Source organism: Talpa europaea (assembly GCF_964194135.1).
Source record: "Talpa europaea genome assembly, chromosome: 11".
NCBI classification, from domain to species: Eukaryota; Metazoa; Chordata; class Mammalia; order Eulipotyphla; family Talpidae; genus Talpa; species Talpa europaea.
The window spans coordinates 5,805,134-5,828,121 of record NC_140078.1 but is presented as its reverse complement, the minus strand read 5'-3'; the positions used below and the strand labels follow the sequence as shown (position 1 = coordinate 5,828,121).

Here is a 22,988-nt window from a genome sequence, read left to right as displayed (position 1 = left end):
GCGCTGACGGCTGATTGGCCGCGAGCCAGGACCTCGCAGGTCGGTGCCAGCGAGGCCCGCGCCCCCGCAGCCCGCTCCCCCCGGGAGCCGCGTGCAAATGCAGACGCTCGGGCTCCACCCCGGCCCCGCCGAACCAGAATCTGCATTTTAACAAGCTCCCCAGGTGACTCGCATGCACATTAAAGTTTGAGAAACCGTGTCTGCATTTTAACGAGATCCCCAGGTGATTCGTTTGCCCATTAAAATTGCAGCAGCACAGCTCTCCTCCAGGGGCACCGCGCTCCGGAGTCACCGGGGAGCTCGTTAAAATGCAGATTCTGACTCGGCGGGTCTGGGGTGGGGCCTGAGCTTCTGTATTTCTAACGAGCTCCCAGGTGATCCGGCTGCAGCACAGACCAGGCTTCGGGGTTCTGACTTAAAGGGTCTGGACCCGGACCTGGGCGCCCGGGTTTTGGGTGGCATGTCTCCCCTCCAAAAAAAGAGCTCCCCAGGTTATCCTGATGCGCAGCCAAGGCTGATAAGCACGACCTCCAAGCGTGGTTCCCCACCTTGGCTGCAAAGTCGGATTTAAAATTTAAATCGGGGCCAGACGTTCTCCCACTGCCGGGCGGGGTCGGGATGCAGATTCCCGAGGACCCGCCTCGGGGCGCAGAGCCCGGGAATCGGGATTTTGGCCCCGCGCCCCTGGCTCTGGCGCCCCGGGTCTGAGACCACACAGGGGAGGCCTCGGGGCCCGCCGGGGCGCGGCCCCGCCCGGCAGGTGACTGAGGCGTGGTCCCGGGGGGGTTGAGCTAATTGGCGTTCGTGCTCAGACTGGCTGGGACCTTGGCGATACCCCAGGGGTTCCCCTCGCGCCCGGTGAACGACATCCAAGAGGGAGCAAGGAAGACACCTACATCCCCCAGGTGTTTACTGTCTTCAGGTTGAGGAGTTACTTAAGGCAGGGCTGTGCCCCAAGCTTGCCCGAACCTGAGAGTCACGTGGGAGCTCTTGTTTAAAAAACAAAACAAAACCGGGGTTCAGTTCAGAATGCGTGGGGCGGGGCCTGGGAATCTGTATCTTTACCAGCGTGGCGGGTGACTTATGCAGAGCGGCCTCTCAGCGTCGCCCCCTATGCCTGTGCGGTTACCCCTGGCAAACTCGAGGGAGGTGGGGGCTGCAAGAGAGGCACATTCATTTCTATGTCTCAAAAAGTGAGCTGGTTCCTGCAAACTTCCTGATTTTCAAGTTGTGAATTGATTTTAGGGCTGTTTAGGCAGTGCCCGATGAACTCATTCCAGGTTCAATTTGAGACCAAAGAAAGTTGGCAAACAACTTGTACAATTTTCTCTGGGATGGCCAGATGGACACACAGATGCACTTCTGCTTCACCTCCGTTTGGGATAAGTCGGAAGGATACTGGTTAAATCCGGGCCTTGGTTGCCTCTAGGGATCTCCAGTGGGTAGTGACATCCGATGCCACTTTCTGCTTGGGGTTTGTATTTGCTCTGTCCAGATACTATGTCTTTAGAGGCACACAAAGGAATGAATCAATCCTTAGTATATGACAGGTGTGCACTGCTCATCCATTCCTCAGCTATACTGGCTGCTAGCTTACTCCATTTATTATGAGATAATAAATATCATGGAGCCCACCACTCCAAATTAGGATCTTAATCATACCCTACATCTCTCATCTATCTCCCATTGGTACACCCCCCCCCCCAATAGCCATCAACTGAAACTCTACATAGATCACTCCTTTGCTGCTGCTTTTTTTTTTTTTTTTTAAAGATTTATTTATCTTATGCGTACACGAACTGGGGTACAGGCCAGAGATGCAGGGAAGTGAGAGGATTCACCAGAGACAGAGTGGGCAGACTGACTGAAATGCACTGCTGGGGGGAGCAGCGGGCGAGTCAGGAGAGGTCTGCTGCGTCATGTGGGTAGCTCCCTGGCCGGGATGGAGCTCATGCTGCAGTAGCTGCGGAAGCTTCATAGGTTGCGTCTTAACCCCTTGCGCCAATAGGGAGTTCCCTTTGCTTCTTTTTAGCGAGTTTTCTCCCACCTACATATATTCCTAGAAAAATATTAATTTTTAAAGAACTCAATAAAGGGTATTTTGTACTCTTTCAGGAACTCTCCCCTGCCCCTAACCAGGTATACTGCTAAAAACTTGCAATTGCTGTCACTATCGTTTGTCCTTTTTGATTGATGTATAGTACTCCACAATGTGAACATTGCACAGTCCTGCTGATGGGCACTCAGGCTATTTCCCAGCCTTTGCCATGTGAATAGTACAGCTATGACCTATGGTCTTTCTAAAAAATAACTGTTTCCTGAGTGCATGTATACCTGGGCTGGGCTGGTAGGTGACTGTCTGAATCGCCCCAGTGATGTAAGGATACCTGGAGAGGTAGCTGCTCGCACACACAGATTATCAAATGTCTCTATTTTTACCAATCAAATTTAGAAATAATATTTCACCATGGCGTTGATTTATATTTTGTCTGCTCATGTCATTTCAACAAAAAACAAAGTTGATATTATTCATATTTTCCACAAAGAGAATGATAGCAATGGATCAAATATGTTTCATTTAAAAAAATATTATTTTGATATATTGTGACTGTAGGGTTGGCCTCTCCTAAAATGGCCAGACAGGCTTTTCCCAAGATGTCCAGAGCAGGTTTTTCCCCTATACATGTCACCTTGGTATGTGGAGCTAAGGTCAGTGGAGGCTCCACGGGCCTCAGGAGGCACTGTTACCATAATCTTTTTTTTTTTTTTTTTTCTGTTACCATAATCTTAAAGAATGCAGATTACCCAGACTTAAGGATATCTCCAAAATATCAGAGAAACCTATCTAAGGCAGGACAAACATCTTCAGGCAAGGTTTTTGTCCTATGAAGTCACCCTTCCTTGTCATGTGAGACCCCCCTCTCTTCTCGATGCCCCAGACCTCTATCCTATCCCTTAGCTCGGGATATAAACCCCTGGTGTGTCCCATTTACTTTAGAATTTACAGTCATGTAATTTAATTTGGTCCCCCCCCCCCACCAATATGATGTTAATTTGTCTAGTCCAAAAGGGGTGGGTGGAGAATCTCCCCCTGTGCCCTCACATAAAACATTCACTCAAAGTTATGGCCCAAGGGCCTCCCTGGTAGCACAAGGTGTTAAAACTCAGCCTATGAAGCTATCCACGGCCACTGCAGCACGAGTTCGATCCCCGGACAGGGAGCTACCCACATGGCGCGGCAGACCTCTCCTGTCTCCCCACGGCTCCCCTCAGCAGTGTATTTCAGTCAGTCTGCCTAGTCTGTTCCCCACTCTGTCTCTGGTGAATCCTCTCACCCCCCCACATCTCTGGCTTATACCCCAGTTCTTGCATGCATAAATAAATAAATCTTAAAATAAAAAAAGTTATGGCCCAAGTAAAGTTTATGACCATGTTGAAAAATGGCTTCATTTCAAGGGATAATTGAAAAATTTAGAAAAACAAAGCTGTAGGAGATACAGATGTCATGAAAGCCAGGTATCACTGGCTGGGCTTCATAAATCATTGTTCTTCTTTTTAAATCTATTCACCATTCAAATTGCCTATTCCTTTTTTTTGAAAGTTAGCTTGTAAACTTTCATTTTCCCTGATGACCAACAGGGCTTTTGCCAGTCAGACTGAAGCTGTTTAAACAGATTAGAAATTTCTGTTGCTAAGTTGAAATACACACATAGAGCTTTCATAGGTTACTTCTCCTAGTTTTCAGCAACAAAATCACACAACTTGGGAATCGTGGCCGAACAATGCATTTCAAAGTACTCTCCATAGGCTCCATCTTTGAAAAACTAGATTCTACCTCATTCCTGACATGTCACCTTTATCCTGATTTTTTTTAGTGGTTGTTAGGTCATCTTTTCTTTTTTGCAGAAAATGTTAACAAATTTTCAACCGCCGTCACTTTGTAAAAGAAAATGGAGAATAAATCTAATTTTGATAACTACATGCCAAGGGTTAAACAATTCACTGCTGAATGACACAAGTCTTCTCTGCATTACCGTGTGTCTCTGTGCAAAGCAGCATAACAATCCCAAAGGCAGTATGATAACTAGCGCACTCTGGAGCCACCTTGACTGAGAATCCTGGCTCTGGGACCTAGACCTTAAGAAGCTGGCTCCATGGCCCAGTTTTCTCATCAAGAAAATGGCAAAGGGGCCTCCCCTGGTGGTGCAGGTGGTTGAGCGCTGGGCTGTGAAGCTGCCCGCAGCCTCTGCAGTGCTGGTTCAATCCCCAGCCACTGGGCAGGGATCCCACATGGCGCACAAACCTCTCCTGCCGCGCCCGCCGCTCCCCTCAGCAGTGTACTTCATCGGTCTGCCTGTTCTGTTCCCCGCTCTGGCTCTGGTCAATTCTCTCACCCTCCCGCGCTTCTGACTGTACCCAGTGCTTGTATAAATAAATAAATAAATAAATAAATAAATCTTTAAAAAAAAAAAAAAAAAAAAGAAAATGGCAAAGCTAAAAGAGCTAGGGGAATGAATTTACAAAGTGCACCACGCCACCTCTACTGCAGGGGTGGTATGCTCTGCGTGTTAGAATTATTAATTATAATAATAGGGTAAGTGTTGTCGTTATCTATAATAACAGCTAGCACATCTAGCATTGGTGGTTCCAATGAATGAGGCACAGATATCCTGCTTGACATGGAAAGAAACTGGCAGCAAACTAGCACAGGCTGACATTACTCAACCCCTCTGAGTTGCAGACTCCCCATGCTTTCCTACCGTTTCAATGCGCAATTTAATCTTACTCATTTAATATTATCCAAGTAATTGCTTTGTTTTTTTTTTTTTTAAGAGAAATAGATAAAAATAAGTTATAATTGTCTCTCTGATGATGCTGGGTCTCCTATGCATGTAAGCCCTGACCCGAGGCATGTTGTTCTGAGCTATCTCACGTCGATCATTTCCATGACTACTCTCCACTGTGGATACTGGAATGACCCAGTAAAGGGTTGTCCAGGCACAAACGATCCCCAAATGCAGTCTAAAGCCAGCAGGAGCAAATCTTATTTCTTCATCTGCCAGGAATTCATTGATTTGTTCAACTGAAAACAAATTTTTGAGTCTACAAAGTTGCTGGCTCTGTTCTAGGTGTGCTAGATGGAGCGTGATATCAGGGAAATCAGAAAAATAACAAAGGAATGCATGCACGCATGCCCAGGCCATCTCAGACAGGGATGAGGGCCACCAAGATGAGATGGGGGTTGGTGAGATGGAGAGTGACTGGTGGTCATAGGAGGTACCCAAGTTTGGCCAGAAGTGAACTTTGAGCTAAAACCTGAATATTATAGGCGGTCTCAGGAAGAACCACAGAGAAAGCATTCCTGGGACAGGAGACAATAGCAAATGCTCTAAGTAGATCAATGTTGGGTATTAGAAGCACAGTAATGAGATTCAGTGACTATAGGAAAACGTGGCTTATAGATGCTAAGACAAAAAGTCCAACCTTGCCTGTGATTAAAAATATACAAGTTAAAATTCAGTGAAATCCTGTTTTATAGCTGTTTAATTAGAAAAGATTAAACATACACTTGTGAGCATATGTTATGCCCCAGGTCTCCCTCCCCTGCACTGCACTTCTTAAACTTACCGTGGATGAGAATCACCAGGGGATCTTGTTAAAATGCAGATTCTGATTCCACTGTGTCTCGGGATTTAACCTGGATACAGATCACCTGGGACCTTGTTAGGAAGCAAATTCTGATTTCAGTGCTCCTCAAACTTTACTGTCGAGAACAATCTGGGATCTTATTAAATGCAGATTCTGGGCAACCAACGTATAAGAGGTGTTTCACTTCACTAATAATGAGGGAATGAATATTTAAACAACCATGAATCACCCCCCCCCCTTTTTTTAACCTATCAGATATATTAAAATGAAGAATCCTGATAACATCTGCTGATGACAAGCATGCAGGGAAATTGGTCTTCTAATGCATTGCTAGTGAATGTTTATGGCCACATTGGAGGGCAGTTTGGCAGGAAAGATCTAAGGGTACTTGCAGATGAGCCATCAGTTCTGCTTTCTGTCTCTTCTGCAGAGAAACATCTGCCCATGAGCAGAAGGGCAGAGGCGCCATGTCCAAGGACATTGGTTACAGCCCCATTGTCATAGCAAAAAAAATGAGAAACCACCTAAATGCCCAACAAAGGGAATGGTTAAGTGAACTTGAGGTTTAGCCATTCCATGGAATACCAGGCAGCAAATCAAAGGAATTAGCCAGACTGACATCGGCCAGCAGGGTTAGAACTCCAGAGGAACAGCATCAGAGAAGAAAAGCAAGTTCTGTACAGAGAGCTCAAGGCACATTCAGTTCCATATAAGGTTTCAATATGGTGGTGAAATATGAAAATCCAGAGAGAAAACACTGGAAGCAAACTACGCGTTCAACACACAGGCTACGTGTTGAAACAAAGTGGGGTGGAGGAAGAGCATGGGAGGAAAGATCGGAGAACCCAAGTTCTCCACGGGTGTAAGACAACATTCTCCTCAGTAAAATATGCTTTTAAACAAACAGGGAATGTACTCGCATTCTACTTTAGAGTTAAAAAGGTAAAGCAAACAACTCAGTCATAATGCTGTCATGCAATGCGATGAATTCGCTAGGATCGGCGCCCCCACCGACGTCCAGATGGACATTTTTCGAGATGTCCAGAACAGGTTTTCTCTACATGAGTCACCTTGGCATGTGGAGCTAAGGTCAGTGGAGGCCCCATGAGCCTCAGGAGAAACTGTTATCGTAACCTTAAAGAATACAGATTACCCACATTTAGGGCTAGCTCCAGAAGGGAACTTTTTTTAATCAGGGAAACCTGTCCTAAGGCAGGGCAAACATCTCAGGGCAAGGTTTTGTCCTTTGAAGTCACCCCTCCTTGTCATGTGAGACCCCCTCCTTCCCATCCCTTAGCTCGGGATATAAACCCCTGGTGTGTCCCATTTACTTTAGAATTTACAGTCACATGAATTCTCCAGACGTATGTAATTGAAGTTGGTCTTTTTCTCTTACTCATCTGTCTGAGCAGCCAGGGGTTGGGGGATTTCCCCGTGTCCACAGCACATGCACCATACACTCAAGCTTGTGAAAGCAAAGGACCGGGGAACTGGTAAGAGGAGCCGCCCCTGAAGAGGATGTGTGATGTGTCTCAGTGACGTGTGTCTTGCTACGGCCTCACAATTTGAAATCATAAAATTTGGCATGCATACAAGCATGCATAAATCATAGGCAAGTAATATAAGGAAGACAAAAACACCGTGTAACATGGTCTAGAACCTTCTTCATGTCAAAGAAACCCTTTCCATGCTTCTATCCACAAACTCACCCTCTGCCACCTTCTTCCACTAGTTCTAATTTTGGTTTTGGGTAACTGTTCTTAAAAATAGTTTCTTTACCTAAAGAAGATGTGCTGTGGCCTTGTCCCTCATTTGAATTGTCTGAGAGATTTTCCTTTACTTGCTTACGTTTGTGACATTCAACCTGTGGCTGCAGAAGTGAGCTGTTGCCCACTCTCGAGAGGCCTCTGTTGTAGGAATATTCCTTGCTTCGCCTGCACCTTCCCTGCCAATGGACAGTTCCCACTTTGGTAATTGTGAGCACAGGAGCTACGAACATTCTCGCACAAGTCTCCAGATTTGGACGTCTAAGTTTCTCTGTGCCCAGAATCTGCATTTAACAAGATCCCCAGGTTGTTCTTCAGCACATTGAAGTCTGAGATGCACTGAAGTCAAGACTCTTCTTAATAAGGCCCCGGAGTGATTTGTATTCCTGTTAAGTCTTGAGACACACTGGAATCAGAATCTGCATTTTAATAAGCTCCCCGTTGATTCTCACATCTAGTAAGTTGGAGAAGGGCAGCAGGGGGAGGAGGAGGCAGATCAGAGCATCTGCTCATATTCAACTTTCCTCGGAAATGCCAAAGTATTTTCCAACATGGATCTATCACCTTACATTCCCACCAGCACATGCAACCTTTAAAATTAAACGACAAAAAATACTAGTTAAAAAGTGACTAGGGGCCTCCCCTGGTGGCGCAGCGGTTGAGTGCTGGGCTGTGAAGCTGCCCACAGCCTCTGCAGCGCCAGTTCAATCCCCAGCCGCCGGCGAGGGTCCCACATGGCGTGCAGACCTCTCCTGCCGCCCGCTCCTCCCCTCGGCAGTGTACTTCGTCAGTCTGCCTGTTCTGCTTTCCACTCTGGCTCTGGTGAATTCTCTCACCCTCCCGCGCTTCTGACTGTACCCAGTGCCTGTATATATAAATAAATAAATCTTAAAAAAAAATTAAGTGACTAGGGGGACATCTTAGTTGATAAAGGAACAACCACACACAAACCCTGGCTTCTCCCCTCTTTTCCTTTCTGCTCCCACAGTCCAGGACTAGATTCTGAAATGCTGGCCAGGAGGAGGCAATGTGCAGGCAACAGTAGGGGTCTTTATTTACAGAGAAAACAAGCCTCCAATTCACCTGTTGGCTCCCATAGGATTGGCTGTTCCTGAACTGTAAAGGAATGTTCTCCAAGAACAGGAATTCTAAGCTTCCAGACCTGGGCAGGGTGTGGCGGGCCTGGAAAGGTAAGACAACCAATTCTTGAGAAAAATGAGTTTCTCCACCCTTCTGGCAACAGTGAAATCACACATACCCACTGTCATTTTCAGGGTCTTTTAATCTTTCCATGTCTCATGCCACACAGTCTCCCTTACTCTGGCATTTTCTATGAGGGCTGTCCAAAAGTCATTCCTCCGTTTAATAAGCATTGTCTGGGTTCCATCTGGTATGAGGCCCTATACTAATCTCCAGGAGTGCAACAAAAGCTTTTAAGAAAACTCACAGAGCAATGGCCAAGGGGGGCAGAAACAGGTAAACAGGCAGTTACAACACAGCATGATAAAGGCTCCCACAGCAGTCAGACAAAGCTTCCTGCAAGAGGCAGATTCATAGCCCCACCCATGTAGGATGAGTAGGTTTAGGTTGTCAAAGGCATGAGATGAGGAGGGTTCCAGGCAAAGGGAATCTTGCACAAAGACCAGGCAAGAGATGGCACTTTTGAGGAACCACCGTCTGGCTGGAGGTGGGCAAAGTGCAGGGGAAAAGGCTTCGCATGGCAAGGAGGATCTGATTGAACCATTCCTGCTTTTCCTTTCCTCTCTCTCCTTGTGAAATTTTGCACAAATCCGGAGGCAGATCCCTGGCTGGTTGGGGAAGTCACAGGGGCTCACCGAAATAGCTAAATGCTATTTTGAAAGATACGTGTATGCCCTCACCAAGGCTCCAGATCCTCCCAGATGTGTAATTTTGAACAAGCTCTGAATCTCCCTGAGCTTCTTCCTTTATCTGTAAAATGAAGCTAGTTCTATGTACCTTAGATGGTTTTTCTGAGTATTAAGAGGAATATATGTAAAGGGATGAGAAAACATGAACTAATCAAGAACATTAATTATCACTGGCAATATCCACTACTACCCTTGTACTACAATTAGTTAGAAACTATAATAACAACAAGTGTAAATGTTATTGAATACCTACATCGAGCTGGGCACGCGGGTGAAAGGGACAGAAGAGGTTATGTGGGAACACTTTCGGAAAGATTCAGCTACACTTTGAGATCCTAATGTGATCCTATCTTTGAGGTTCTGTTGCTTTGGCTTCGATTACAGAGGCCAAATAAAAGTGACTTAAATCAAATAGGAGGTTTATTTTCACTGGTTGATGCTTTGAGAGATCATGCAAAGACAGCTATTCGCTTAGCACCTTTCTGGCCTTGTACCAAAAACTTTGACCGAGGTCACAGATACGATGCTTGGCCTGGTGTGGAACGCACACCATTCCCCCACACAGGGGGTGAGGCAGCCCCTGTGGGAGCACATGGGCTGAAAGAGGGGGTGCAATGATGCCCAAGGGAAATCTCAGAGAAGGAGGTCATTAGCAGAGGAAGCTCAGCCATGGACATTTAAGGTTCCTCATAACCATGCCACCCCCTTGCTTTGGGGAACTAGTTCCGGTGTGGCTGCTAGTTACAGAAAAGCACTGAGGACCCGAAAGTGGGTGGGCGGCCAGGATGGGTGATTCCCAGCCCTCCCAAAGCCCGCTGACAGCACAGCGCTCTAGCAGTGAGCTTGGCTGCAGGGAGTCCCTGGGGGACTGACAGGCAGGACAGGAGGGAGAAGGCCTGCCCCTGTCAGTTTGCCGCACTGAGATGGTGCGGGTTGGGGTTGTCCAGGATCATGTCATCTGCCGTGTCCGGGACTCCATCTGCAGGAGGGAGTATGGCCAGCACAGGGTGGCAGAGACAAGCAGGCATGAAGAAAGAGGACACACGGGACAGCTTTCTCCCCAGCTAGGGCCCAGGTCCCTGGAGTAGCCCCAAGGCTGGTGTCTCTCCTAGATTTGGGGAACCACTCTAGCCAAGCAGGAAGCCTCCTCACTTCTGCTAGTTTTAGTGCCTTTTCTGTTCCTTGCAACCAAAAGAGGGGCTGAGGGGGAGAAAACCTGCAGTCAAGCTGGAGAGAAAGGCCAGAGAGGGATGCCCCTCCCTTCCCTGCATCAGGAGGGAGCACACACCTACGTCAGCCAAGAGGCATGACAAAGACACAGAAGAGAGGGTGGGTGCAGAACAGAAAGAAAACCAAACAGATAAGTGTGGAATATCAAGAACTCCCAGAACTAATAAACAGCAGCCCAGCGCCTGACCTCTGGCACGCTGCTGTCAACTTGCATTGCTTCAACTTGTACTGCTTTGCCGTGCACTGCCTTCATATATTTTTGTTATCAGCTGGGTCCTGCAGGCATTTGAGCCCTGGTTTAAAAGTCCTTTTAAGAATGAACAGTTTCGGGCCTCCCTGGTGGCACAAGGCCTTAAGCACAGCACCACCAAGCTATCCTCAGCCACTGCAGCATGAGTTCAATCCCCGGCCAGAGAGCTGACCCACATGGTGCAGCAGGCCTCTCCTTTCTCGCCAGCTGCTCCCCTCAGCAGTAGAGTTCAGTAGATTTGCCTGTTCTGTTCTCCACTCTGTCTGGTGAATCCTCTCACCCCTCGCCCCGCACCTCTGGCCTGTCCCCCGGTTCTTGTATGCGTAAATAAATCTTTAAAAAAAATTTACTGTAATGGACAGTAAGTGATAAAGCAAATACATGTTGGGAGAATCTTCATGGAAGGAATATGGGTGTTCAGGAAAAAATTCTTTCAACTTTGTTGTATATTTGATATTTTTACAGAAGAAAATATTTTAATTGTAAAAAGTTTCCCCTCTAGGATAAAAACAAAGGATTGTCCAGCCCCCAAACCCTGGGTGACGTACCCATCAGGTTTGCAAAAGGAAAGGCAGTGTCCAGTGTGTGGGTGGAGGGTGTGGGGTCTTTGTCCATAAACACACGAAGGTTTGTACTGTGAACCCATCTAAGATAACTTTCTAGATCAGGGCAAAGACTGAATCCAAACCAATGGTCCCATGTTGGCATAGCCCCAAGTTCTCCCCAGTGGGGAGAGCAGTGCTGGTGGGGACCACAGACCCAATGAGAGCCTTTCTCTTTGGGAGTCTGTCAACCCGAGTTCACTGAGGACAAGGGGCAGAAACAGTTGAACCAGAACAGGAGTTTATTGGCCATATGTGAGGGGGCAGAGAAAGTGGACTGGGGGTTCAGGCAAGAACAGTGGGGGGGCAGTAGGGAGCAATGGAAAGCAGAGAGCAGGGGGGACCAACAGGGAGCAGTGGGGGGAGAGTAGAGAGCAGCAGTGAGCAGGGGGAGCAGCTGGGAGCCTGACCAGACAGCAGCAACTATGGCCTGGGTGCCAGGTGGGACCACTTGCCTGGGCTGCTGCCAGGGAGAGCTGCCCCAATGAGGACTAGTGTGAGGTACTGAAGGTGTAACCGAAGCTACACACACACTGAGAAGGGAGCTCACCAGCGTTGCTGCTGTGTCTGGCTGTGTGAATTGCTGTCGCCTATGGGCTGGGTACTTCACATGTATTATTTTATTTACTCCTTCCTTGTAACACCCTAAGGTGGGCACTATTATTACCTCCGAGAAAATGAGGTTCAGGGAGAGTAGGTCACTTTCCAGGTCATATCTCTGGGAAACTGCAGAACTGGGATTCAAACCCAGTTCTTCCTGTCTGTGGACCCTCTTTTGTAAGCCCCACCCTCTATTGCCGTTAGTTCCAGGCCTCCATGCAGCTTCCACCTGGCAACCCAGGCTAGAGAGGCCTTTCAGGGACAGTTCCTGCCTGCTTAGAGGTAATCTGGGTGTCTGGCTGGCTACACTGGCTTAGGTTGCAAGACACTCTGTCAATAGGATGCTGGTTGCTAATTTGCAAGCAATTTTAATATGGAAAAAAATTAAGTTCTCATAGAACCTTCAGCATACTAATCTTTCAAATTATTCTGAACTCTGGGTATCTTTCTGAAGACACATACTTAGCTTATCTTTTTTTCTTTCTGAAGATTTAGCTCAAAAACGAAAGGACTGTTTTCCTTAGTCTCTTCGTAAAGTCTCCTAAAAGCTGAGGCATCCCCAGGACTTCTATTTCTTTCGTGCAGCTTCTCCTGGGAGATACTGACTCTCAGAAGCAATTGGGAAAGCGCCGCCGTGAACATGAGATGGATACACGGAGACTCTCAGGTCCTGGGGGCAGGGTGGGGAGTTGTCTGGAACTTTCCTTTCCCATAAAGGGAACTAGCCAGAAAATAAAGAAAAGCAAAAAAAAAAAAAAAAAAAAAAAAAAAGGGAAGCAAGACAAGACAGGAAGAAGAACCCTGCTAGCTACAGACAAATAATAATGCGAATACTTTTTTCATCGAACTTGTATTGAAAGTGGAATTGTAGGGGAGACATGATTTCATTCATTCAGATCAAAGTGGCACATGGGGTACTGCAATTCCATACGCGATCACAGTGGTGGGTGCCAACAATCATCCCCTGTACTAGTCAGTTTTTGCTGTGTGACAAACAACCTCAAAATCTCAGTGGCTTTCCACAGCCAATATTTCTTTCACTTTTTATAGGTCTGGAGTCCATTGTGACTCTGCTGGGTTTAGATCTAGGGCAGGGGTGAGGTCAGCTCCATGTGTCTGCTCATTTCTCCTGGGGCCCTCAGCTACCCAGGACATGTTCTTCTTGTGACACATCACAGAGAACAAGAGGATGACCTGGATTGTACGGGCACATCAAAAGCCCTGTTCCCATCAGGTTTTTCAACTAAATTCCACTGGTCAAAGCAAGTCACATGGCTTTGCCCCCAATCAGTGGGGCAAGGGGAATATATTTCATGGTACCAATGGGCAGGGGTGGCTGGTTATTATTCTACTAGGGACAGAGTGCTCACTTGGAAACAATAATATAACTGCCAGGAGCTACTAATATTGATACTAGGAATACAATCGCACAGCTCGAATAAAACAGATTGATAGAGACTGATAGATATGTCTATAATCTATAATAAATGTTTATCTAAAGCATCAGGTCTAAAACCCAAACTTTGATCAGCTTTGTGGCATGTGGTTTATTTTTCTTGAAAAACTGACCCTGTGAAATGCCTTGCGCTGCTGTGTTCTATCACCAGGATGAATCACTCGTCATTATTTTATAGTTTCCGAACTTGGTCTTCCACAGTAATAACAGCATTTTGGAAACTGATTTATACCTGCTCTCTAATCATAAATAATACCCCCACAATTGATAGTCTCATTGACAGGTGATTGGCACATACACACATAGGAATACTACGCAGCTATGAAGAAGATGCAAGCCTGCCATTTGCAACAAGGTGCATGAATCTAGAGGGTATCATGCTCAGTAAAAGATAAATAGCAATTGATTTCACTCATGTGGAAAATAAAGAAGCAAAACGAATGAACAAAGAAAACAAAATAAACTCTTAGACTACACAAAGAAAATGGTGCTTCCCAGAGGAAAGTGGAAAAAGGGGTGAGGAAAACTGGTGTGGCGATTGGTCAGAGGGGTCACTTGTAAGCACAAGGATGGAAACCAGACTTTTGGTGGTGAACATAGCGTAGTATATACAGATATTGATTTAGAACACTGCACACCTAAACCAACACAATACAAATATCTAAACCAATGCGACTACAATAAAAAATTAAAAATAGGGCCACTTTATTCTCAAAGGTGTTGCAGTTTGGATGAGGCATCGGATCGTCTTATAAATACAATGTGATATAAATGTGGGATTTCCTTTCCAGATACAAACAACCTTCCCAAGAGCTAACCTACATAATATTCTCTTTATCTGTTCCCTTCTAAAGAAATGTCCAGTTACATATGACCTCTCCCCCTCCAGACTTCGTGATGCTCACGTCTACTGTGGAATGCTCGGCGCTCAGTCTTCGTTCCCTGCTCGCGATTGTGTAACTCGTGTTTATCTTTAGATCCTCCCAAGGAGCCTTCCAATCTGGGTTATAGGGGATCCCTACTGTGCTTCTGTGTTCTCTGGTAGAGTGGGTACATGCTGTGACAAATGTTTGTCTGTTTGCCTAAGTGGACTGTCAGCCACACCTACCCACCCCCACCTACAATCAAGTTACCCTTTGGCAATTAGTATTTGCTGAAAGAATGTAGTTGCCATGATTGTTTTATTTATTATTATAAACTATGCAGATATACAAAAATATATAGAGAATACTGCCCACACCCCACTTTCTACCTGTTCCTCCTTTCCTTGCTCATTTTTCTCTGTCCACGTTAACCTCGGACACCCCACATTTCTGTTTTAGGGATGTTGCATTGCTGTTCACTCTGCCTAGAACTGTCTTCCTCTTGGTATCTACAAAGCTCCCTCCCTCCCTCATTCCAGACTTCTCATGGAGGTGTTCCCTAACTGCACCCCGGTCCCATATGAGATCTCCCCTCTTCACCCCTGAACTGTCCCCTCCTGAGGCATCGTATGGGTTATCTCTGTATCTGCATACTATTGCTGTCTAGTTTCCCAACAATAGTAGCCTTATAAGGACCCACTCTATTCATCATTACCTCCCAAAATTTCCAGAACTGCACATAGTAGGTGCTCAAGAAAACATAAAATGAATGCACGAGTTCAGTGAACACTTCCTAAGCATTTTTCCCAGGGGTTCGAGTGGTTACAATCCATCTCAGCTCTCCACAATTTTGTGAAGGAAACAAGAAAGAGACAATGGAATGGCTGACAGTGAGCCTCCTTGAGGCAGTAGCTTGATGGTGTGATCTGGACACAAAGAGCTCCGTGGGCCCTTGGAAAGATTTCCTCCCCGTGTCCAGAATGAATCCACCAAGGAACTGACCATATTATAACAGCTGGTGGTATCCAGAGCATTCGCCTTATAACCTCCCCTTTCAAAACACCCAAATCCAGTTTCAAAATTGAGTGAAGTTACCCTCAGGGATAGAAGATACTGGAAACACATAGCCTAAGTTAAGTGACCATAATTATGCATCAAGAACCACAAAATCAGCACAAAAAGATTATCTCCTAAAACAATTCTGTCAGCACTTTATAATAAACATTTTGGAAAAAAATCAAGAGATTGATTTAAGGAATATTCAAAAGTACAAATTATATAACTTTTCTGTCCAAAAAAAAATTTGATTATCCTAGGACACCATGTTTTAAGAATGCAGGTAAGGGCCTCCCCGGTGGCGCAGCGGTTGAGCGCTGGGTTGCGAAGCTGCCCGCGGCCTCTGCTGCGCCGGTTCGATCCCCGGCTGCTCCCCGGCCACCGGAGGAGGATCCCACATGGTGCGCAGACCTCTCCTGCCACCCGCTGCTCCCCTCAGCAGTGTACTTCAGTCCTTCTGCCTGCTCTGCTCCCCACTCTGGCTCTGGTGAATTCTCTCACCCTCCCGCGCTTCTGACTGTACCCAGTGCATGTATAAACAAAAAACAAACAAACAAATATAATAAATAAATAAATAAACATGCCTCTAAAAAAAAAAAAAAAAAAGCTTTAAAAAAAAAAAAAAGAATGCAGGTAAATATATCTTTGTGTGTTAAGACAAGATACATTGATAGGTGGGGGCAGGTGCGTTCTCTGGGGCCAAAGGATGCCCCTGCGGTACCAGAAGAAACCTCAGAACTTTCCTGTTGGTGATTTGAGAGTTGGTTGTGGGAGGTAGCAGTGAAGTGCTTGGCCATGCCTGGCACACAGTGGGTGTTCCACCAATACGAGCTTACTAAGAGGACACGGCAGCTCGTGCCTCCACCTTCCTGCTCATCATAAAATCAGGTGAAGACATGATATAAGGGTAGAAGTACGATGGTGAGCCATGAATGCTGTGATCTTTGGTTAAATCTGAAGGGGTGATGGTGATTTGGAAATTAACATATGAGAGACACTAGAAGGTGTAACCAGCAGCCTGGAAATGAAGTCACTGGTGTCTCAGTGAGCTCAGGACTTGGGGAAGGGGGTTGGATCAAGAGATGAGGGAGACTTCTTGATGGAAAGTTGGTGGGATTAATAATTCCATTCAATATACACTTATAAAAATAAGTGTAAAAGCTTGGAGAATAACTACTGGCAAATTGAAAACATATACAAGAGCTTTCAGAAAGAGAAGGAATATTATTAAATAAGATGTAAAGAATAATGCTAATTATAGTTACTAAGACAAATGCAAGAGATTTGAATTTTCCTACAAAAGACACAGAGAAGCTGATAAAGACAGACATTAAACAACAGGTCAGGCAGAGATAAGCCAGGCAAATGTAAAAAAATATAAACTAGGACTTAGAATATTATTATGAGATAAAGTGTAATTTAAGGTCAAAAGTTATTAAAGGGAAAGAACAAGAACATGATAAAGATTAAAAATTAAAACTGACAAAGAATATATAATAGCCACAAACTTATGTGCATCAAACAACACTTAGCAAAACATAAGAAAGCAGAATGGCCTGGTAATATAAGAGAAACTTAATGAAAAAACTCCCCTTAAGAGGTTTGAAAATATTTCTTTCAAAGTAGACAAAATATTTTTGTCGAAATAGGCAACAACTAAGAGGATTAGAAGAAACAAGAAAAGCCAACATGTTTGATTCCTAGATATTTACCAAACATTTACAAAAATGGGTCATATATATGGCCATCAAGAAAAGTAGTAAATTACAAAATGCATATATTCTACATGCATTCTCAGACCGAAACCAATAAATACCAGAAACCAAAAACCAATATATAGTTTCACAAATTGTAGCCATTTGAAAAATAACAAACCTTATACGATCCCTGGATGCCTCCCCCCACATCCCTGACCCATCAAACCTACCAACCCCCCCCCTAAAACTGAAAGAACAGAGTATCTAGAGTCCCATGAAAGAATCCATCATAGAAAGAACCTCGATGCTGTGGCTGTCTTGAAAAGTTTTGAAACACATTGAAAGGGGCAAAAAAGATGACTTGTTACACTGCCAGTTCCCAGCGTTACCTGAATCTATAGGGGTGAGCGCCTTTCTTTGTCCTGGAGGTATTTTACAACTTCTTAAGTTATAAAAAATATATAATAATGCAAATAACTTGCCCACAGGAATGCAAACACACTCTGCTTGCTGGAATGCAGCTGATTTTTGCCTGAAAACTACTGACCTGTGTTTGTGTCCCCCTGTAAGTGCATTTCAGCATTCCAGATATCCACGCAGGTAAGTGTTGGTTGAATCCCTGGGAGCTGTTATAACATCTTACTGGTTTCCTCATCAATTAATGAATTTTGTTTTATATTTATAGGATGGTCATGATTTTTTTTTTAAAAGATTTATTTATTTATGCATACACAAACTGGGGTACAGGCCAGAGGTGTGTGTGGGGCTGAAAGGATTCCCCAGAGACAGAGTGGGGAGCAGAACAGGCAGACTAACCGAAATACTCTGCTGAGGGGAACAGTGGGGAGACAGGAGAGGTCTGCTGTACATGTGGGTCAGCTCCCTGGCTGGGGATGGAACTCAAGCTGCAGTGACTGCTGATAGCTTCATTGTGCTGAGACTTAAGCCCCTGCGCCACCTGGAGGCCCTGATGTTAATCTTTTTGCTTGACCAGCCCAAGCAGAACTCAGAGGGCTGGGGAGACTCTTCTGCTGTGCCCTACAGCTCCAAATGACAAAATAGACAAATTCTTGGCAAACTAAGAAGACTATATTAAAAGAATATATTAAATATATTAAAAATTAAATAAATATATTAAAAAATTCACTGAGAGAGCTGATGGGCCAAAAATGCCCAAAATCTTAAAGTCATTTAAGGAGAATGCTAAATGGAATTACAGGTCTATAGACTTGAACGTTTAGATTTAAATGGAGGACTTTTTGTATAAAATTAAATTACTAAAATTGATCCATCCTATCAAACCTGACCGGATCCTATCAAATGGGAACATCTGGGAAGGAGGAACAATGCAAAGGGTATCAGCCCAGGTAATTCCTGACATAGCCAAACTATTGCTGGCCACTGGAAAGCAGCGAAGACCCCCCTGATTTATTTTCAAAGTAGCACAACCTAAAACAAAGAAGCAAAAATTAGAGTACAAAACACCCCCAAAACCAAATGAAACCAGAGATCAGTTCACATATGCACACATGCAGTTAAAATTTCCAGTAAACTATTACTAAATGAAGTCTAGCAATGTCATATTAAGAAAATAACCTAATTTGACCAAGAGGGTGAGTTTCAGAATGCAAAGTGAGCCAACAGGCTGTGTCCTATACCAAGTCACTGGACCAGTACATGTAAGCACAAAACTCAAATAGCTGTGTCATATTTGATAAACTTTAGGTAGCTACCTTGATAAAAATTCTAAATGAAAACTGAGTAGTAGAAAATGACTGGTTTTATAAAAATTACCACTCAAAAAAAACCCCAGCATATATTATATTAAACTGGGAATTTCAAAACTCAATCAAAGTAAAAGCAGAGACGCAACAGGATAACAGCAGTATCAACACACTTGGACATAGAAATATGTGGTATAACTCCTGGGAACTATCCAAAAGACACAAAAACATTAATTTGAAAGGAAACCTGCACTTCTATGTTCACTGCAGCACTATTTACAATAGCTTGGATATGGAAACAATCCAAATGCCCCAAAACAGATGACTGGGCAAGAAGACGTGGTGTGTGTATACACACACACACACACACACACACACACACACACACACCCAACAGAATACTATGCAGCCATCAAAAAGATAAATCCATGCCATTTTCAACAACATGGATGGAGCTGGAAGGGATTATGTTCAGTGAAATAAGTCAGAAAGAAAAAGAAAAATATCAGATGGTTTCACTTACAGGTGGAATATAGGGTCACTGAACAAAGGATGAGGAAAAGGCAAAATTTGCAGGCTGACCAAAGATCTGAGACATCTAGCAGGGGTGGGGAGAAAAAGGGTCAAAACCCAGGAGGGAGGAGCACAAGGGACTATGGTGATGGGCTACAGATGCGGTGGTGGTGGGAGGGGACCACACCTGAGGGGGAAAATCAAATATTGTACAAAATGAACAACGATGTGAGAAAATTTAAAAAAAAAAATATGTGGTATAATGTGTTGCTTAGGAAAAGATAAAACAACCTAGAAATGAGATGGTTATCTTTACCATCATAAATCATCTTTATCAGAGAACAAGAATTTCTAGTAAATGCTTATGCTCAGTTAATAAGAATTTTTGTTATGGCAGTTCAATGTAGATAAATCTATTAAATATTAAATATTAATACATAAATAAAATAATAAAAAATAAATAAATGTATTAAGTATTCTTTATAAATTCTTTATAAAAATTATTTTAAAATAGGAAAAAATTCTATTTATAATCACATAAAATTAAATAAAATTACAGAATAAGAAAATACAGATCTTATATAATAAAAATAGACTACATATGAAGAAAATTATATAATTTTGTTAAATGCTGTTTACAATTTTGGGTGGAAAATTTAACATTTTGGAAAAATTCTTTTGACAACCTCATTTGTCATACAGATGCAACTCCAATCAAAATCCTCAAAAGAAATTTTTTGGGGAGAGAGAAGGGGTAAAGTGATAGTTTATTTGGAATCAATGTGTAAGACTGACTAGGATGTCTGGAAAAGAACAGCTACAGGCTGGTGGTTTAAGTCTAAAGGAGCCCAGGACTCACTCTAATGCTAATATAATCAAATACAGGATGTTGGCAAAAGTGAAGAGACCACGTCCAAACAGATTCCAGAGGAGAGAGATCCGTGAACTTCACTGCAAGTCAAATGAACCTTTTGGTTTTGAGGAAAAGATTTTATTTAACAAATGGCCCTGCTCTAGGTGGACAACTCCTCTGTCTGCATGCATGCATATGGATTCTGGCTGCAGCAAACGTGCTAACTTTTGCAAACAAGCAGTGAAAATATTAAAGGAACTGGACTGTTTGATCTTAGGGAAGAGAAGCCTTTCCTGGAAATACAGGTGCTGCAAGTAAGCGGCCGAACTCACTGGAAGGAACGCTCCTCAAGGAGCGTCTACAAAGGACAGGAGGGGGGACCTCCGCGATCTTGGCAGATATGGGGTTCAGAGCCCCATGTTCCCACAACTCACATGGAATGAGGGAGCATGAGCTTAAAATTCAGAGAAGAGTAAATGCTGAGCTCAAGAGTCAAGTCATGAACTGCACACCCGCAGCCCGGACAACCTCACCCATCAGATTGACACACTTCTAAGGCTGAAGCTTGCTGGATCAGCTCTGAACAGGACCGATCTCAGAGATGCCATTTTGTGGTCGAAATGATGTATTTCGAGCCCCAGAAAACTCCTTGTACCTCTAATCTACAGGGAAAAAATAGCCCAGCTGCCTGGGAGGAATTACGTAGGCCACTGACTGCAGCAGTTTGCAAAAAAGAGCGAATATTCAAATATTCGGGAATAGGGAGAGCTTGGAATCAACACAGATATGGTCATACCTTAAAAAAAAGTCCAGGCAAAAAATAAGTTAGGGACAGCTGTGTTGACTCATGGGGAAGTTAATAGATGGAATAATAAGTGCAAATTGCAGAGAATGGACAGAGGGTGATCCAATTAATACAAAAATAGGAAAAAAGAGTCTGTTAATTTTTTAGATCATGAATGTGGTCTAAACATATATACTGACATTACTTACCTCCGGTGGGGTAAAAAAGGGCAGGAGGCTAGAGATTACTGGCCTGACTTTTGTACAACGCTGAGGGTAGTTTACTGCAAGGAACAAGGTTTGCTGTTGTAGTTTGTAACCAAAAAAATGCAAACATGCATGTGTGTATAAGCTTGTATGTGTGTGTGTGTGCACATGTATGTACGCAGGGCAGCAGCTGGGTAGAGAAATATATACCAAGAAATACAGAATCTGTAACTGCAGTGGGAAGCGTGACATACTGCATCTAAGAAAGACAAGAAGAAAGTCCATCAAAATGGCCACAACTACATTTTCCTCAAGAATGTAACGTGTCTCCCTTATAGCCTACCTGAAATATACATCACATTTACAATCATGGAAAAAAATTTCTAAAAGCTGCAAAAAGGGGCACTTGAGAAAAAGATACAGAAAACTAGATACAGAAAAAGATACAGAAAACTAGATACAGAAAAAGATTCAGAAAACTAGAAGTTTCCCAGCTAAAACCCAAGAGCTGAATGGTCCCCTGAAGCACCCCAAGCAATGATTCTAAAGCAATGAATTATTACAATGCTAACACAGTATGCTGGGAGTTTTTACTACTTTATACCAAACCATACTTAACAACCCATCATTAACCATTGCTAATACAAAAATAAAGAAATTCTGAGAACGAAAACATGGTGAGTTATGAAAATTGTGTTCAAATATTAAGGACCCAAGACAGAAAGGGATAAAACCCAGTTAAAACGCTCCATCTATCCCTCAGGGAAGCTGACTTTGCATTTTCAACAGGCAAACCCACCAGGCTCCCAGCATTCTATTTTGTAGGTTATTACCAAAAGCAAAAACCAAGGGAAGAAATAATAGCTTTATGTCAAAGTGAACTGATCTGTATGGCAATTTTGATTAAATAGGTTTGTGTTTTAGGGAAGAATATAAACCGTAAAATTCTGGTAAAAAATGGATCTGAGCATTCCCACACATTTTAAGTATGCTTTTCTGCAAGCATCCTCGCTGACAGTCTGTGAGAACATGTTTCATTCATTTATTCGGCATTTATTAGGCGCCCACCACGAAGTGAGGGTCAGGCTAGAGACTGGAAATCAGACTCCAGGCCCAGTTCAGGCTTTGGGCATAAACCCCCAGGCCATGCTAGCTTGCTCTCTGGCGCCACCTACTGTCCACACAGTGTTTCAACTTGAAACAATAAAACATGAATTTCTCTCTCAATAAAGTATCTACTTCCCCCATCTCAGGCTTTTGGACCCTAGGACTGCACATACATTACTATCTAAAATAATGCATTCTAGAAAACTGTCCGAAAGGTTAGTAAGCACGGTGTCCTATTTGCATCTAAACAGAACCGCCAGGTTTATCAGTTTCAAATGTTGAATTATTGGTTAAGAAAACCATAGTTGGACCAGGTCAGGCACGCACACATTTAATCTGATCGTGAAGGAGGTAAGACAATTGGATATCTACGACAGGATTAAAAACCTTTGCGTCTCCAAGTTCTCTTTAATTAGATGGTTATTCACACCCCCTGAACGCCAAATTACACCGACTCTAAAGAACCATTAACATTCAGCATATTTTATTCGTATTTATGAGGACACTATTCCTTTTTTGCATATTGGCCCTAAACATTTTTTTTTGGGGGGGAGGTGTCAAATCCATGTAAAGTATAAAAAATGATCCTTCATGCCAACAGCTTTGAGTGGGTGTTCTGAGCCCCCAGATTCTGCGTGGGTACTTCAGAATGGGAATTTAAGAGGCTTGGGAAGTACCATCTATGGCACAAATTTAATGAGTTGGAAAAACCCTTTATTAGAGTTGGGAAATCAAGTTGGAAA

General features: G+C 43.9%; 1 protein-coding gene across 1 annotated transcript in view; it reads right to left on the bottom strand.

Annotated features, from left to right (window-relative positions):
• The window catches only part of ZFP64 (ZFP64 zinc finger protein), a gene marked incomplete at both ends in the record, with an annotated part of 66,081 nt that overhangs the window by 16,572 nt on the left and 26,521 nt on the right, over positions 1-22,988 (bottom strand). The gene's annotated exons all lie outside the window — the stretch shown is intronic.